The following is a 19,827-nucleotide window of genomic DNA, read 5'->3' on the forward strand; positions in this document are numbered from 1 at the left end:
TAAACAACAGATGGTTGGGTCTTTTTTATGCAACCTGCCATTCTTTAACTTTTGATTAGAGAATTTGGTTCATTAATATTAACTATTAACTCTGAGAGGTCCTCTATCTTGTCATATTCCTCCTATATTTATCTGCTCATGTAGCAATATTTTCTATGCTTTTCTCATGTTCATAATTATTTTTGTATTTGTGTATAGCACTAGCTTACTGGTGATAAACGGTTTTACTTTTCATTTAACATGAATTTTTTATTTGTCCTTCAGCTAACGCTAAATATTCATGTTATTCCCCTTGATTATCTTTACCACTACACATAATGTTCTAATATGTGTCATCTATACACTGACATATATGTTTCGCTAGTCTGGACAGCCAAAGGAAATCTTTCTAGGCCAAAAGGTTGGGATGAGAATGGATTAACAGAGGTTACATCATAGCAATATGCAGTTGTATGGAAGGAATATAAAAGGAATATGACTATAATTCACCATTGTCAACATATATTTTGTAAAAGTGTGCAAAGCATGTGCTTGAAGGCCCAGTGGCAAAGAAACAATAAGGAAATAAAATGTCAAAAACTCAAATCTGATCCAGACACACGTCTTCAACTATCACACTGAACCTCACAACATGTACAATTCATATATAAGAAAAATCTGTGCAAATTTGTCATGGATAAGTAGAAACTATCCAATTCCTTTATTTTTATTTTATTTTGTATTTTTGTTTACCTATAAGTAGTTGTTCAAAGGAGTTGCCGTTCAACAAAGTAGTGTATGAATAGAATGCACCTTGATCAGTGTCTCTCCTTTTATCATTCTCCCCCATCACTCCCAACACTTCCCCCTCAGTTTTCTTATCTTTATAAGCCATATATTGAACTTTATGACTTCATTGCCTCCCCGCCTTCCTCTCCTTCTCTGTCTGTCCTCCTCTCATTCATTTCAATCCCCAACCCAATTTTGAGTACCTGATTCTTGGTGTTTGTGTTGTGAGACTGAGTTCACCTTTCTAAGGAATTATATCATTTAAGTTCTCCCCTGAATAAACCGTATTTCAATTGATATGCTTGTGTACACTGTACCCCCTAAAGGTATACATTTCTGGCTGTAAAGAAATTTCAAGTCAAAACAACACTGAGGTTCCTCTCATCCCAGTTAAAACGGCCGTCATCAATGAATGCAGATAATAATAGATGCTGGTGAGGACATGGGCAAAAAGAACCTAATAATACTGTTGGTAGGCAGTTAAACTAATACAGCCACTGTGGAAAGCAGTGTGGAGCTTCCTTTTAAAAAAAAAAATCAGTTTTCTTTATGCAAATTTATTTCCATAAATTTGTCCTCAGGAAATACTCTGTACAAAGCCGCATGAAACTTCGCTGTCATTGAAAACCATGAGTGTTGAGTCTTCAATGAAAACTGCTGCCCAAGGGCTGGGGATATAGCCTAGTGGCAAGAGTGCCTGCCTCGGATACACGAGGCACTAGGTTAGATTCCCCAGCACCACATATACAGAAAACGGCCAGAAGCGGCGCTGTGGCTCAAGTGGCAGAGTGCTAGCCTTGAGCGGGAAGAAGCCAGGGACAGTGCTCAGGCCCTGAGTCCAAGGCCCAGGACTGGCCAAAAAAAAAAAGAAAACTGCTGCCCAGAGCTCTAATGTTACTTCATTTATTTGACAAAAAAAGATATATAATTTTTCCATATATTTTCTAACAGTTCTGATTTCCATTTCTGGGAATTGACTGTTCAACATATACCTATTCACTTACTGATTTTTCCTTTTGATGATACACTTTTTGATAATACCTTTGAGGTCACTGTTTCCATATTCAAGTTTTGATTCTTTGTAGGTACATGTAGCAAGTATCCTCTATTGCTTTCTTACTGTCCTTACAATAGAGCTTCAATATTCCCTGTAAAAACTTTCCGTTTTCATGATCAGATTACAATAGTCAAGATTATGCAATCTACTTCCTATTCTGTCTTCTGAAGAGTTTTGGGAAAAATCAATACACATACGTGGCAAAATGCTTCTCACTTTGACCTTAGAACTGAATGGTAGTTGTTTATGTTTGAGATTTGCTTTTATAGTAGATGCAAAATGAAAGAAGTATCTAAAACTGAGAATATTAGCTATCATCTTTATAAGAAAGAAAGGAAGAGTAGCAATTTCTCCCAAATATATTATTCTATTCTAAGAAAATAATGTCATGAAATGGCATGAATACTCTGTGCTATAGATCCACTTCTGGCTTTCTGGTAATTAATTGAAGATATGTGCCACAGGCTTTTCTACCCAGAATCCTCATATCTCAGCCTCCTGAGTGGCTAGGATTATTAAGTGTGAACCATTGGCACCTGCTTGATTTCTTATTTTTAAATCTTTTCTTTTCTAACTTTTAATTTGCTTGAAATCCTTATATATACTTATATTAGCCATTTATTTAATGTATGGTTTGCAAATACTGTCTTCTAGTCCATAGAGTTAGCTCTTCACTCTGCTAATTGGTTTTTTTTTCCTCACTTGGCAGAATCATTTTTCTAGATGCCATTGTATGTCTAACTTTGTTTTGGATGACTATTTTGAGAATTATATTGAGAGATTATTGTGCATTTGGGGATATTTTCTCATATACTTTCTCCTAATAGCTGTACTATTTCCAGCCTTACACTGGCTTTATCATATATACGTTACCCATGGATGAAGCAGTGTGCTGATCTTAGTGGGATTAACACAAATTTCAGGTATGAATTGCTCTGTTCCTAACATGGTCCAGCTGTCACTGTAGCCTGAAAATTTGCAGAAGGCACAAATAATCATTGTAGGATTTTTTTAACCTAACTTCATCTCAGAATAAGAGTAAAAAATGAACATTGAGCACAAGACCACCAAAGATTATTATACTCTTCTTTGTGTAAGAAAGCTGTTACTTCAGAAGCTTCTGCCTGCCTGCACATGGTAAGGGATCAATGCAGCATTGGGGTAATGGTTTGGGGATGGCAGCAGGATTTGGACACCATTTTCCAAGATGTTCTGTGTAGTTTGGATCCATCGCCATCATGTGCTGCTCCAGCAAACTGACATCTAGAAGACATGGGTCTAAGGTCCAAGAAATTGAAGTAAAAGTAACCCCTATCACAATTACCTAAAAATTAAAAAAAAAATTCTATTTGGGGCAAGTGCTGGTGGCTCCTGCCTGTAATCCTAGCTACTCGGGAGGCTGAAATCTGAGGACTGCAATTTGAAGCCAGCCAGGGACTCTTATCTCCAATTAACACCTCCCCACAACCAAAACTGGAAATAGAGCAGCAGCTTAAGTGACAGAGTGTTAGCCTTGAGCACAAAAGCTCAGGGACATTGTCTAGACCCTGAATTCAAAGCCCAGGATCTGTGTGAGAGTGTGTGTGTGTGTGTGTGTGTGTGTGTGTGTGTGAGAGAGAGAGAGAGAGAGAGAGAGAGAGAGAGAGAGAGAGAGAGAGAGAGAGAGAGAGAGAGAGAGAGAGCTCACATTCACACACAATCCCATTTAGGGAGAGTATTGATTGCCACTGAAAGTTTAAAATGAGTGGACCTGCACTTCTATAACTGAGGTCATTCACTGCCACCCAAAACTCATAGGTAATTAGCATCTCTCTTAGTCCTCTTTAAATATCTAGCTGATAAAACTGATGTCTCAATGTCCCATTTCCCTCTGTCCTTAAATGAGTTCTGAGTTCAGACTCTCAACTATTCTTAATTGCCATTGCCCACTGTTATTTGTTACCTTTTTGATCACCTTCTTTGCCCTGTCTCATTTTCCTATCCCAATAGTACTCTTTCCTTGACCTCCAAAGCACATTATTCAGACTTCAAACTTTGCCTAAAGTTGTGCTTCTAAGAAACACAAAAGTTGAGGAATGAAATGTGGAGTAGCCTTACAACCTGGCCAATGACAAGCAATGGCCAACAGGTGGCAGTGTGTCCACACGCAAAGAAATCAGCCCTCCACTTCCCATCTGCAAATTCTCCAGGCTCACACTCACAACCTAAAAATCTAAGTTGACACCCACCTATCACTTTGTTTTATAGGTAGATCATTGGGATTTCTTTAACGTCTTTTTAAAAATTTCCTCCACTTTGGTACTTTTGTCCTCTTAAAAAAAGTAAAAATGAAAAAGTCTTTGAGATGTAAGAAAATTAGAATTTCCCAGAGTGTAAAACTAAGTAAAGTAAACGAATTGAAAGCAAAAATATGAAAAGACACTTTTGGAAGAACTTTCCTACTACACTAAGCAGAAGACAGATTAAAGGTACTGCTTTATTTAAAGACAGAGCAGACCAACTAAAGGAGGAGATTACAGAATTTAGTCATCAGCAAACTCTAAAACCAGAGGAAAAAGTCAGAAGTGTACAGAGTAAGGAATCTAGCAGTGTTCTTCCTGTGTCTCTCTCAACTACCACTAAATATTCAAACCATGGCTAGCGCTCCCTTCCTCATTTCCATGTCCACAAAACAAACTTTACATCTCCTTCATCCATATGAAAAATTTCCCCAAGAGCCAGAATGATTTAGGCCCAGATATGTTTTCATGTCCATAAAAATCACATACATAGTGATATCTCTTGGCACTCTTATCTGTAAAAATTACAGATAGAGTTTTTGAGGTTTGGGGTTTCTTTCTTTCTTTCTTTCTTTCTTTTTATGGAAGGTAGGGGACTCATACATACCATTAACATTTTAGCAGCTGTACATCCAATCACCCTTTAGAATAAGATCCTGTACTCTAAAATCTAACTCGATCCTGGGTTAGAATTCCAGAATTTCCCAAACTGTTTTTTTTCCTAAATAAGATTCTATCACAACATTCTCACCATTTAGTATTATGTTGGCTGTAGGTTTGTCATTGCTTTTAGTGTGTCGAGGAATGTCCCTTTCTATTTCAGTTCTCAGTTCAAAGGCTTTTCTGCCTCCACTGAGCTAATCATGTGAATTTTGGCCTCTACTCTCAATGTGCTGTATTTGCTTTGGAGGATGTTCAGCATGGATATGTGTATGTATGTATATGGTAGGGATAGCCACTTATTTCTTCTATTAATTTGCCACATTATCTCTTTCCCACTCTTGTAGGTAATCAGACAGATGGGTGATAGCAGAAAGAAGGCCCAACTTCAGTGAGCAATGTAGATTCCAAAATAAAAAGTAAATGTAAAGTGCTTTGAGTGAGGCCAAATAAAAATGACAACTAAAAGTGTCACACTGATTTTTTTTTTCAATTCAAACTCAGTGACTTGATAATCCTCCATATCATGGCTCCTTTCTTATATTTGGCACAACAGTGAGAAGTGACTGGTCATAACAATTTCACATGAGGATATTACCTCTTTTGTGAAGTAAGGGCAAGGAATATATCCGTGGTCACAAAAAGGAAAATAAACATGAGAGAGACAGAGAGAGAGATTACACATGGGTTAGTCACAGTTGGTGAGTCTTAGTGAATTTTTTAGTCAGAATGAATTGGTTCAACTTTGCTGTAGGTTGAAATATGTTCAAAGAAAAGGTTTAAATAGATAAGAAGATTAATATGTTTGATGAAATTACAAAATATCACTTTAAGCTTTAGGAGCTCTATTTCAAAAAGAATAGAGTCATCTCTGGGAAGAGGGATAAGGCGTGCACTACATTTGATCCACTTTTCCTTTGATTCATGTATACTTGCCATTTTTGTCTGTGATTTCAGCAAATTACTTTCAAATTCCAGTTTTGTGGGGAGGCAGCATTTGCATTTGGGGAGAAAACTTGATGTCTGTATTCATCAGTTGACTATATTTATTTAGCTTTTAAAAAAGAGATTTCTTGTTTTTATTTTAAACAAATATTTTACTATGTTGCTGGGGGAAAAATACACCTAACTGAAGGAAGAAAATCAAGAGGAGAATTCATCAACTTAAATTAGATGAATATTCAATGACGTTCCCAAGTTCTAAAATGGATCTATGGTCCCAGTAATCTACATCATGTGAAGTTTCTGTGAAATTCCCTGAGGTTTCTGCTTAAAATATATATGCAAACACCTAATACATCTGACTCACCTACAGACTGGCAATGCCTGACATGTCATGTTTAAAATAGCATCATTTTAGCTCAAGGTTTTATACACCTGCTACATTTGGAATGCAAATACAACCGTGAAATATTATATCCAGTCAACATTTGAATAACTCTGCAAGGCAAAAGTATTTTTAAGAGTTACTTGTTAATTCACTGGTTTCTTGGATGATGTGTTTAATAAGTTCCTACTTTCATCAGAGACTTGCTGTGAGTTAGGAGTGAATGAGTCAGATGCGTTGTCTTCACAGATTTCCCAGTTTATCTGGCCACACAATAAATGTAGTGTCATCTCAACTTTGGGAGAAAAAAAATGCTTATGTAGATGCAGAGGAGTGGGGACTGATGGTACTTAATGGAGATGAGTGAAATTGAAATAGGAATGTATTTTTCTTCTTTGGTGGTACTAGAATTGGAACTCAGTAAAAGTGTCATACTTGCTAAGAGGTGCTTTATTATGTGGGTCATGTCACTGGTCCTTTTGCTTTGGTTATTTTTATATGTAATCTCATCCCCCCTCCCAAGCCTTCCTATATGGCATTCCTCCTATTTATGCCCCCCATCTTAGCTGTAATGACAAACATGTACCACTACAACCAGCTTTTTCTGTTGACATTGGTTCTTGCAAACATTTTTTGCTCAAGCTGACCAGAAATGACAACCCTCCTAGAATCAGTCTCCTGTGTAGCTGGGATGACAGGCAAATGCCACTGTACTCAGCTACTGGTGAAGATGGAGTCTCATCAACTTTTTTGTCCAGCTGGTCTCAAATCATGAGCTTCCCAATCTCTACCTCCCATGTAGTTAAGTTTACAAGCATGATTCACCAGCACCAAGCTTAGAAGTGTTTCTTAGAGCAGTCAACATAAGGCATTGATGTGGTAGTATTAAAATTTATGAGGATAGGATATATCTAAAGGATATGGCAAGAAGAGAGTATGAAGGGAAGATGTGAATAGAAAACTGGGTGTTTGGCTGCTACACTATTGGTAGAAATGTAAAGTGGTTCAACAAATCTAGAAAGCATTATCAAGGTTCTTCAAAAGACTAAACATTGAGCTTCCCTATGACCCAGAAATTCCACTCCAGGGGATTTATCCAAAGATAACAAACACCACCACACTAAAGCTACCACCACAACCATGTTCTTTGCAGTATTGTTTACCATAGCCAAGATTTGGAATCAACCCAGATGCCCCTCAGTGAATAAATGGATTGAGAAAATGTGGTATGTATATACAATGAAATTCTCTACTTCCATCAGAAAAAAATGATATTGCCTCATTCATCAAGAAATGGAAAGACTTGGAAAAAATTACATTAAAGTGAAGTATGCCAGAGACAAAGAAACATAGGTTGAATAGTTTCTCTAATTTGTAGTTATAAGAAAGTGCCTCTAAATCTACAAGTAAACACAGTGAATGGTAAAAGTAAAAAAAAATAATCATACTTGGACATGATAAATTAAATAGGACTCTAAACATTCATGCAGTGAGATCAAAGAGGATGTTCTTAGGAGAAGATCACAAAGACTCAATAGTGATGTGCAGATGATCATATAAAATAATAGTTATTGCAATGAACTCCAAGAAATGGAAAGCAGAGGCTTTTTATTTTACTTCTTGTGTTTTTTCCCCTTTTTGTCTCTGTTTTTGATTTCTGTGTTTTTTGTCTTATAAGCCTATCTGTTTGGAGAAGGATAAGGGAAAGCATAGAAATGTTGGAACAATGAGTAAACTAATACAACAGTGATATTCACTAGACACTATGTTGAAAATGAACAGTACAACAATGAACTTGTCAAGGGCAGGGGGCCCGGAGAGAAAAGATAATTGAGAAAAATGAGGGAAGAGGTGACACTGTTTACAAAGAAATGTACTCATCTACCTGACTTATGTAACTGAAACGCCTATGTACATCACCGTTAGAGTAAAAATAAATTTTAAAAAAGAAAATCAGGTGTTTCAGCTACTCAAAGAATGACTTCATCTTCCCTAGTATAGGTAGATTTAGATACTTGAGATGTGAGCTGAAAATATGTTTGGGTCCTTAAGTATATCATATTCCATAGTGAATGCAAAACAATGTAATGAATCAATTTTATCAGTCAGATAACCAAAAAAGTTCAGGAGATGCCCCAGGGTAGAGTCTTAACAAAAGCTAAAGGTAAAAGAAATCAGAAGCAAACACAAAAGAGGCCCAAGATGTCCATATTCAACTTCTAGGATCTTTTCTCTGTTGATTAGGATGCACTTTGGTATTTGAGTCAAGAATGACCAAGGTAGGTAGAATAGAGCAGGCTCAAGAAGCCACGGCTGGTCTAAGAGTAGTCTTGGATGCAGAGATGCATGCATAACTTGACTGAATAAACAAGTACAACAATAACAGCAAAAAACCAAGAGAACAAAGCAAAAACTAAGTGCCAATCATTATTCTGTCTTTCTCCTCCTCCTCCTCCTCCTCCTCCTCCTCCTCCTCCTCCTCCTCCTCCTCTTCCTCCTCCTCCTCTTCCTCCTCCTCCTCTTCCTCCTCCTCCTCTTCCTCCTCCTCCTCTTCCTCCTCCTCCTCCTCCTCCTCTTCTTCTTCTTCTTCTTCTTTTTCTTCTTCTTCTTCTTCTTCTTCTTCTTCTTCTTCTTCTTCTTCTTCTTCCTCTTCTTTTTTTTCTTCTTTTTCCTCTTCCTCTTCCTCCTCCTCCTCCTCTTCCTCCTCTCCTTCTTCTTTCTTCGTACAGGTCCTGCAGCTTGAACTGGAGGCGGTGAGGGGGGCTTTCCCTGAGCTTTTGTGCTCAAAGATAGCACTCTACCACATGAACCATGGCTTCATTTACAGCTTCTTTTTGCTCATTAATTAGGGGTGAGTCTCTCAGATTGTCCCTTCCTCGGCAGGCTCTGAAACTCAATCCTCAAATCTCAGCCTCCGGAGTAGTTAGGATCACGGGTGTAAGCCATTGGTGCCCAGCTCATTCTGTCTTCGTACTGAGCAAATAAACTTATATAAAGTTGCTCACTTGGCCTGTTGCGGATCGTGGCCCAGAGATATGTATAACTATTAGATTGGTTTCATTCCTGTGCATAAAGGGTCATCTCTGCAAATAAGTATATGATTCCAACAAGCCAGCTTATATCTTTGTGTCTGTAAGCTGTGTCTCTCCAAACCAAAAGAAGACTTTTAAAGAAACAATGAGAAGAAAATCATATTCTGTCTCTACTTGTATCCCCTTATCCCTACCTTCCTTCCATTCAAATATTTCCCTTTTGTACTTTTGCCTCCTTCCCTTAGTGTCAAAGTTAATTATGACATTCCCTAGTACATCCAGTTACAGATGACTACTTTTGTCTTTGTTGGTGAATTTCCACCAACTTCTCTCCAACTTCTATAATTTTCAGGCACAAAAGAAAGAATTGTGTTTTCTCTGCCAGCCATGGATAGAAAAGCCATATTTCTTTCTTTCTGCCATATTTACAATTGTACACCTTGACCTTCTCTTTCCTTTTTTAAGCTATCTTTAAGTCATTGTACAAATGACCTGCCACTTAACAAAGCACTTTATTAAGACAAGGCATCTTGATCTATCACCCTGGGCCTGTTCTACTAAGGTCAGGATGACTTTAGTATGACACTGTAATCACTGGGATCTACTACTTTCTACTCAGATTTGAGAGATTGACACAACGAACTTCCCAGTGGTACAAAGAGACACAGGCCCCCAAATGTCTCTATCTCTGGTATTTCTCAAGGGCTTCTCTTACGGGCTCTTTCTGGGACTCAACTCCATTAAAATTGCTACCTCTCTCAAATAATGATTCACCACTCTCAAAACAAGGTGAGCCCGGATGGATTCTAACAAGGATTTGGATGACAAGTTAGCAATTCAGAACTTGAAGAACCACTATGACATGCCATTCTCTAACCACAAAAAAAAAAAACCCTCATAAGCAAGAGAGCTCACATTTTGATTGTGCAATATTTAGCCAGGACTTATTAAATAATGTTGAGAATTTATTCCTTTGCCAAAGAGTCACCTGTTAATCGGATACAAATATGACTTGGAATGTGTAAAGCAAATCACACACACACACACACACACACACACACACACACACACACACACACACACACACCAGGATGTAGAAATGAGGAATGAAGTTCAATTCAAGGAGGGCCAGTTAAAGTAGAGATGAGTAAATGCTATCTCCACCCCACTTCCAGCCTGAGTACATGCTAGAGACCGCACGTCCTGATCCTCTCAGGAATACGCAGTAGGCCACCAAGGAAAGGGCCAGAGTCATGTAGCAATGTACACTCACTCTGAGAAATTGGGAAAGACAGGAAGTATGGAAGAAAATCCCTGTACTGTACCTCTAGAGATGAATCTACAGTAGCTCCTTTGCTCTCTTTCCTATCGAAGAGTCAGGTTGTAGAGACAGAAACTAAATTCTACTTCTGATGACTGCACTCTTGAGAAAAACTACTTTCCAACTGAAGAGGTTTCTTGGGGACAGTAATACATGCTCTACCTAGGAGCAATCCTAAAACTATCAGGGATGAGCACAGTTTAATAAGTGGCCACAGAAGCAAACTAAGCATACCATTCACTCCACAGGAGTAAACAAAGGGTGTTTAAAGAAACAATGAGAGGAAAATCATATTCTGTCTCTACTTGTATCCCCTTATCCCGTCTCTACTTGTATCCCCTTATCCCTACCTTTCTTCCATTCAAATATTTCTCTTTTGTACTTCTGCCTCCTTCCCTTAGTGTCAAAGTTAATTATGGCATTCCCTGTACATCCAGTCACAGATGACTGTCTTTGTTAGTGAATTTCCACAACTTCTCTCCAACTTCTATAATTTTCAGGCACAAAAGAAAGAATTGTGGTTTCTCTGCCAGCCATGGATAGAAAATGGGTGTTAGGAAACATAACAAGGTGAACAGCTTTCTTTCTTCAGCTTCTCAATCCAGGCAAAGCACTAAGTCTTTGCTGCATTTCTCCAAAGTGTAAGGTCAGGGATAGTATGAGCAGAGCCTATGAAGAAAGCATCAGAGTGGAAAATGGACCACTCTCTCCAGGGAGCTGGAATAAGATAGTATATGCAAATCACCTGGGTAGCTCATCACAAGGAAGCCAAGAACTGGATGGAAGCAGTAGAGAATGGCAAAAGACATTAAAGGTGGGATGGAAAAGTCCTCTCAAACATGAAACTGATTTGGCTTCTGTAAGTCCTGAATGCTAGAAGATTATAACAGATGTGTGCTATCAATTTTATTTTAACATATTTAAGTGTATGCAGAAAAATTAATTCCTTCTTTTTGAAGATCTAAAAATAAAAGGTAGATGTTCACAAAAGAATGCTTATTAATCTATAAAAATGTACTAAGCATGAGGGAGGAGGTAACAAGTAGAACAAGAAATGTACTCACTGCCTTTCATATGAATCTGTAACCCCTCTGTATCACACTTTGACAATAAAGAAAAAAATAAAATAAAAAATGTACTAACCAAAAATCAATGAAATGGGGGCCACATTTGACTATCAACAAGGTATGTGAGCAGGGATAATGGCTCATGCTTGTAACCTAGCTAATTAGGAGTCTGAGATCTGAGGATCATAATTCAAAGGCAGCCTAGGTAGGGACGGTAATAAGATTCTTGTCTCCAATTAACCACCAAAACATTGGAAGTAGGGCTGTGGCTCAAGTGGCAGAGTTCCAGTCTTGAGTGGAAAAAATAAGGGACAGTACCCTGTCCCTAAGTACAAGGCCCAGTACCAGTAATAGGGAGTTCATGAAAGGGCCAATGTCCCTGTGGCTCTCAATCTCAGTCCTAAAAAAAAAAGACCTATTTACTGGCCTTTGACATATAACTCATAATAGCAGAATCCTAGGCAATCCTACTGATCTGCCCTATACAGATATCTAGAATTTTCTTATGTCATTAATTTTTATCTCACTTTCTGTCCATATACAGAGAATCATTTAGTTCTTGAGTGAGCCTGGCACTTTCCATCATTTATGAAGCTTTGTTTGTTTCCAATTTTTTCTTTTTTTTGGAGGAGAGAAACAAGTAATTTCAAAACATGGCCCTATGAAGAATGTAAGCCCCTAGCACTGGAAAGTAGAAATGAAAAATAAGAAAAAATTAGAAATTTATGACTCTCAAGCCAAAAACCAAGGGTTTGCTCAAATGTAACCTTTAGCAGTAGCTCACCTCTACAAAGTAAGTGAACCCAAGTATTCTCTCCACAGAAATTAGAGACAAGGCAAGCATTCTTGCCACCAGGCCATATCCCCAGCCCCCAGAAATTAGAGACTAATTTAACAATATAACTTTGGGAACAGAATCTGCCACTCTCACTCAAGAGAGAGTTACAGAGGTAGCAAAATCTGGAAAGTTTTTTTTTTAATTTTTAGTGATAAGGGAACTAGTGGCCCTGCCCAGACAAAATTTAAAATTAAGTAGATATTACCATTGAGCTGGCATGAAAATCTTAAAAGCTGCTTTTTCTTGCTTAATGTAAATTTTAATTCAGAGAAACACATCAGCCAGCTTTCATCTCTCAGTTATTGTTGTGTTTATTTTTTTTCTAAACTCAAAAGGCTCTTCACAGAACACCAGGAACCAGGATAAAGCCTCAGCACAAACAACATGTCTCCATCTCAGATGACAATTATCTGGCACACAAAGACATGCCAGGTGAAATGAAGTTCTGGGATTAAAGCAGGTACGAACTGATTCATTCTTCTTTAAAGCAATGCAACATGTTTGGGGGAGGGGCACATCCTGGAATTTGAACTCAGGCCTTGCCCCGGTTAACAGGTGCTCTACCACTTGAGCCACACCCCCGGCCAGGCTTTGCTATTAAGTTGGATTTCATCCACCATTAAGGAAACTTCATGACACTGAGAGGTCACAAAGAAGGACTTGGCAGGAATTCTAGACAGTACCAAAACTAGAAAACACAAAAGGACAGAAACTTAGATAATGCCACATGAAATAAATTACAATAGTAATATTTATTTTAGTTGCTTTACAGATTTCTCTCTCTCTTTTTTTTTTTACAGATTTCTTCAGTCATCTATTTATAGAATTACTAAGGTCCAAAGGTGCCAGAACTTGATTGAAAAAATGCAAGACAGAAAGTTCTCAGGAAGTGAAATGGACGTGCAAACCCAAATATATAAGAAAGTTTATATATAAGAAAGCATTAAGGTATATAAGAAATATATAAGAAAGTATTATATTTCTCATCAAATAAAAGTCTTACTATACATAACAATATTTCTCACCTATTCCAAAGTATAACAATGTGCCAGCTAGGCAAAAGCTGTAGAGGAACAGGGCCTCCCTCTCCTACATGGCCGGTGAACGTGCAAGGAGTTTCCACCTCAAGATGCCACAAATGAATGGATTCAATAATGTCCCACATCATACAGCAGGATATTACTCAGTCTTAAAAGAGGAAAACTAACCCTGTCATTTTGTGACAACATAGTTAGGCCTGGAGGTCACAACCTAAATGAAAGAAATCCCAACACAGAAAAGAAAAGAACCATAATCTCACATACAGAAAGAATCAAAAATAGTTAAATTCACAGAAGGGCTTCCAGAATCACGTCTCCCATGGGGGAGGTAGAGACAGGAATGAGACAGATTATACAAGATGAATTCATTCTGGAGAGATAATCAACCATAGAGTACCATAGCTAATTATGTTCAGCTGTGTCGTTAGAATTTGCAAAAGGCATTAACCTCCTGTTAAGTATTCTTACCACAAAACAATAGCAATAATAACAACAACAACAATAATAACGGGAACAGAAGAATACACTTTGACCTTCCTTTTGTTAATCTGTTAAAACAGGAGAATAACAAGTGCTGACTAGTTGTATATTTGTATTAAATAAAATAATCAATATGAAAGATCTTGGGATCATTTCAGAATATTTTCTAAATGAAAGGTACTATTTTTTGTGGTGTGTGTGTGTGCGCGCGTGCGTGCGTGTGTACTAGTACTGGAACTAGAGCACTACCTCTTGGTTGTTTTCTTTTTCTTTTATTTTTCCTGGTCAACACTGGCACTCTACGACTTGAGCCACCCTCCTCTTGCAGTTTTCTTTTGTATGGCTAATTGGAGATAAGAGTTTCATGGACTTTCCTGTGCAAGCTGGTTTCAAACTGGGGTCCTCAGATCTCAGCCTCCCCACCCCCCAGTAGCTAGGATTGCAGGTGTGAACCACTAGGGCCATTCTCACGTAACACATTATTTTGATCACAAACTTGTGGTGGTTTATGTGTTTGTTTGCAGTACTGGAAATGGGGAAAGTGAGGCCTTCCCCATGCTGCATGGTTAAATGCTCTTCCCCCACAAACTTGGAATGAATATTGTCAATACTAAAAACAAAAACCCAAAAATCCCACTCATTCATTGGCTGCTGGAAAGTGAACATTTGATCAAGACACAGAGCCTGCCTTAATTTTTCCATAATTTAGTGCCCAAAGCCTCTGGCTCAGCTGCATTGCTCTCTGGATTCTCTCTGACTCAGCACAGAAATGTTTCATTTCACACTGAGGAAGAAGGTTTGGACTAAAGAAAAGCATAAGGTTTGGCTCCACTGTGTTCTCCTGAAATGAGTTTTATCATTAACAATCCCTTGATCCATGAAAGTCGCACCTGCACGGGGAGTTATTTCCTGGGACATACAGGCCTTATCTCACAGACAAGGAGAGGCATTTTCTATGCAAGGTTCCAGACAGAAATGAATGCTCAGAGAGTAGCTTCCTCCCAAACCCACATCTGGGAGATTTTAGTCATCCTCCAGCATGTACAACGGAATCTTGAAAGATTCCCTTGTATCCTGTTTGCAATGTTATGCATAAGTCTCCCAGCTTGTTTACCTCGTTAATCCATTCCGTATAGGTCTACTGGGAAACTGAACTTATCAACCAAATAATGAACACCTAAGCATTTGCTGTCGGGAGACCTAGGATAAGCCAAATAAGCTGCTAACATTAGGAGAAATGGTTTGAGAAATAGTTCCCCTTGCCATCTCTTTGCTGGGATTATGCACATATATATAATTTTATAATGTTTTACTATAACGTAGCAAACTGCATTTTAAATTAAACATGAAAAACAGCCTCCTATAGGCCCCACAAAATAATATGTAAATTAGGGAGAATTAAACCCATACTCTAGTACACATATGAGGGGCATATTAGGAGTCTAATTTCCTAATACCATTCTAAATATTTATCTATGAAACCAGAAAAACAGATTTAAAAAAAAAATTAGTCACATAAAAAAATTTGAGTACTGTTGAAGTTCTAGCTATTCAGGAGGCTGAGATATGAGGTTCCTGGCTCAAAGGCAGCCCCAGGAGGAAAGTCTGTGAGACTCTTATTCCCAATTAATCCAGCCCAAAGCTGGAAGTGGAGCTGTGGCTCAAGTTGTAGAATGCTAGACTTGAACAAAAAACTAAGGGACAACACCCAGGCTCTGAGTCCAAATTCCGGTACTGGCAAAAGTGTATGTATCTGGGGTTGAAGTATCCGTGTGTAGGTGTGTTTTCTCTCTTATGCCATCCTCAAGGTGAAATCAAGTTCATTGGCTATAGACTTCCTTAAGAAGGAAAGAAGAAAACAGACATAGAGCTTTGTCTCTGGAGATTTTGAAGAGAGACAAGATGATTAGTCTTCTTCTCTCTGATAGGATGTCTGAACAATTAGGCACAATTATTCCTTGCCAGGGTACACACAGCTGTGGGTCTGTTCACTCTCTGAGCCTCCATGTGGAAAGGGATGAGGGGGGCGGCGAGTATGGTTCTTGAGTCTGACTATGGTGAGGAAAGTCAAACCAAGATTTTTTAAGAGATAAGAGAATATCAGAAGTCAAATTAAAATTGAATAGTAGATTCAGGAATCAAGAGAAAGGTCTTTCTAGGCCAAAACCCAACAAAGGAGGTACCAGGAAATGCATACTTGCAAGAGGGAAGGAGAGGGCAAAGGAGAAAGGGGGAGACAAATGAAGGGGGAAGGAGGGAGAAGGCAGGCAGGCAAGAATTCATTGCATATACCACAGAATTGAGAAATGCAAGGGAAGGATTGAGTATATACCACTTCTGAGGATTATTTCTTAACTTTGTTTTGGCTTTGTGAATAGGCATGTCAGGTAGCTACCCATTCAAGTGCTACAAAAAGCCATTCACAAGGAGGGGGTCCCTCCTCCTGGTCCACATCACTGTACCCTTGGACCCCTCTTCAGTGCTGGTGTGAAATAGTTTACACCTGATGTGCTATTCATGCATGCATGTGTTGCTATCAAAGCATATGCAATGTGACATTCTTATTTCCTTGTCCAAACACAGTTAGTAAACAAACTGCCATGCATCTTTCTCATGTAAGTAAAATAAGAAATTATGTACCTCAATCCTCAATTGGTAGAAATGCAAATTGTCTCTAGGTCTCTGCTAATACAAAGTGTCTAGTTCCATTTTACTCAGAGGAGATTGTTGAGTCAGAATAATTGATCAAGCTGCTTCACTGTCTTCTACTGGGGTACTAAATTTTGCCCAGACTAGGCTTTCCCTAAAACACATTCAGAAAAATACTTAGGAAGCATTTGAGCATTGGCTTCTCAGATGGATGAGAAAGGACATCTCTGTAGGGACCTTAATGTTTAGTGGCTAACTTTATATTAATGAAAATGAACCTTATCCTTGGAACCCAAAGTACAGCTTTTTTCTTCAAGTTGATATTTGTTATTTAATTTTATGATATATGTGGATCATGACACTTTTTGTTTACATTTTGTTGTATTTTTCATGGAGAAGATACCATTTTGCATTATGTATGCTTTTGTTCTTTATGGTGATCAAATGTATCAGCCCTTTCTTTTTTAGATGTCTATGTCACAATAAGTCTCTCCCCAATTCAAGACATCCCCCACATCCTTTATGTAATACTCTGTTTTTATTTTTTCATATATAATCATTCTACCATGTGGAATTTATTCTTGTGTATGGTAATAAAACATGGATCTAAATTCTAAGAACTAGGGTAATCATTCATATATGCTATGCTCTATGGTGATAAACTGAATTGAGGCAGTAGCCATAAATGAAAACCAACCCATAATTGAAATACATGGTCAAAATAAGAAATGTGATATTCTTTACAGGTGCTTTGTGTCACCACTATTCCTCTCCAGCCTCTTCTAAGGGTAGGAGTATGTACATGTAGGCGTATGGATGAAGAAGATAAAGAGAATGGGTAACCAGCTACTCAAAGCAATGGAGTAGGACAACTTTCCCATGAGGCATTGGCTTCCAATGGTAGTACTGGATGTGGATACTGAATATCTTCAGAGATATTTCACTTCTCATCAGAATGCCTGGACTTCAGTCTTCCCTTCGACCCCTTCCTAGCTGGGGAGACACGGGCAACCCATTTCTTTCTTGTGGGTCTTAGTACTGCCCACTCTAGGGACAGAAGGACGAGATTCCTCATGCTTTCCTATGTGACTTATGCTCTCCCTTGGTCTAGTCAGAACTTGAATCTGGTCATCTACTATTATTTTGAGGATTTGTGAAAGCAATACAACAATAGGAGTTTATGTCTATGAGCCACCATTCTAAGCCAACTGTCATGTGTGAATGTATTTTACCTTCCCAACAGAGCATTTATTTATTTATTTATTTATTTGACTATTTTCAAATGATGCCAAAGTAGTAGATTAGACAAAAGTATAGAGAAGGGGTATTTTTGCAAGCGTGAACCTTTAGTGAAGCCTCAAGACAGGAACAAATGGAAGATGTTTGACGCACTGAAAGCCAGCCAGCCTGTATGGTCTGTATCGTCACTGCCTCTTCCATCTTTCTAACAGAGGTATGGAGGAATTAACTACATAATTTCTATTTGGAGACTCATGAGCAAAAACTATGAACTGAAAGAAATATCGGATGCCATCTAATCACCCAAAATGCTCATAAATGACTGATACCTAGAGAATACAGTAGGGTAGCTTCTACAGAGGCCAAATAGGCAATATTTGAGCTTTCTACCCCTAACTGCATTGCTCTATCTTCCATTGATTGATTTTCAACTCCTCCTAAGGAGGTATTTAAGCTTGAAACTCCATCACTGAAAGAAGTTGAAAAGCACTGAAGCCAAATTTCATCCTTTGATCATACAAGTCAGGGGAAATGGGAAAGATTAAGAACATCTGTCTGAGCTCTCTCTAGGACAGCTTACTGTTGCTCAACTCCAGTCTCCCCACAATGTGCTTTGGTGCATTTGTCATTCTTTTCAAACGCAGAATCATGGGAAGATGATTTCCACCCACATATGTTTTCTTCCCTGTCAGGAGACAAAGACACAAAGATTTGTAAAACATTACTCAGGATAACAAAATTTCCATTTCCCTCAGTGGAATCTGGGAGAGGAAAAATTATTTTTTCCTGCAGGTACAGTTGTGCCAATTGAAGATTCCATAAGAAATATTATTTCTTTATACCTCAACAGAGAAGCTGAGGGGTGAAACCTGTGGTTGGAATGCAAAGGCTAGGAGGTGTCACAAGCTTTTGTCTTCATTCTTTACACCTCCATCCTTTTTCAAGCCCTCATTACCTCTCACCTTACCCTATTGCACAAACATCCTGCTTTCTCTCTCTGCTCTTCAGTCTTACCCAATAATTTATCATCTCTCAAGTAAAGCTCTTGAAGAAACATTCTCATTCATTCACTCTAAGGCTCTCCTAGCCTGTAAAATGATAGAAAACTGACACTGTTAAGATCCAATCACAGGAACTCAGCATTTACATCCCAATGCTAGCATTATAATTCTCAAATTGTAAACATTATAATTCTTCAAATGCCTATTTTAATTGATGCTATGAGCCAAAAAAAAAAATGTGAGCATTCCTTGTTCCCCCTTTCTATTGGTCTGCATTTTCACAAATGTAGGTCATTGCTCATCTTATGTCTGCCTGTGTTCTCTCTTGACCACTGCTGATGGCTTCTCCTGTCATAGTTTAATTCAGTATCATCTCTTTTATAAGCTTCCCTCGATGGTGTCAAGCAAGGAAGAATCCTTCCAAATTTCACTCTCTATACTTTCATTGAGTTTGAAGGTGCTACATCATGTCATCATTATTTGTGGAACTACTTTGATTCCATTACAGAAAGCAAAACCAACCTACAGGTCTTTGTAGGTTATTCTTCTAAAGGGTCTTACACCATCTCTAGGGTACAGTGAGGGTTCATATCTTAGTTTATTAACATGTACTAGTTCTACAAAATAAAGCACTTCCTTGTGATATTTCCTCACAGGTAAATAATGTGCATGATCATCTTCTTTCATGGAAGAATGGGGTTAGAGATCCTTGGTATTCAACTCCTTCACTTTAGAATCACCCTATAGACAGATTCCTTTAGTAAATACCAAAAGATTGTCCAAACAGAAGAGAGAAAATGGACATTTGTTCACATGCAGTGTCTAGACAGCCACTAAAACTAATCAGAGCTGGATGATACTGTACCAAAACAGAAAGAGCTGAAGCTATGAAACTAGTTATCAATGTACCCGAATCCCAGTAGGTTTCATGCCATGTGTGACTTTGAGTGGTTCCCTGCAGATTCTCAATCTCACCTGTTAAAAAATAAAGCCAAATGTCATCTATGAGGACTACCGGAAAAAAATGCCTCTAACAGTTTGGATGCTTGTAGTTATGTAGTAAAAATAA

Source organism: Perognathus longimembris, chromosome 13 (genome assembly GCF_023159225.1).
Source record: "Perognathus longimembris pacificus isolate PPM17 chromosome 13, ASM2315922v1, whole genome shotgun sequence".
Lineage (NCBI taxonomy): Eukaryota > Metazoa > Chordata > Mammalia > Rodentia > Heteromyidae > Perognathus > Perognathus longimembris.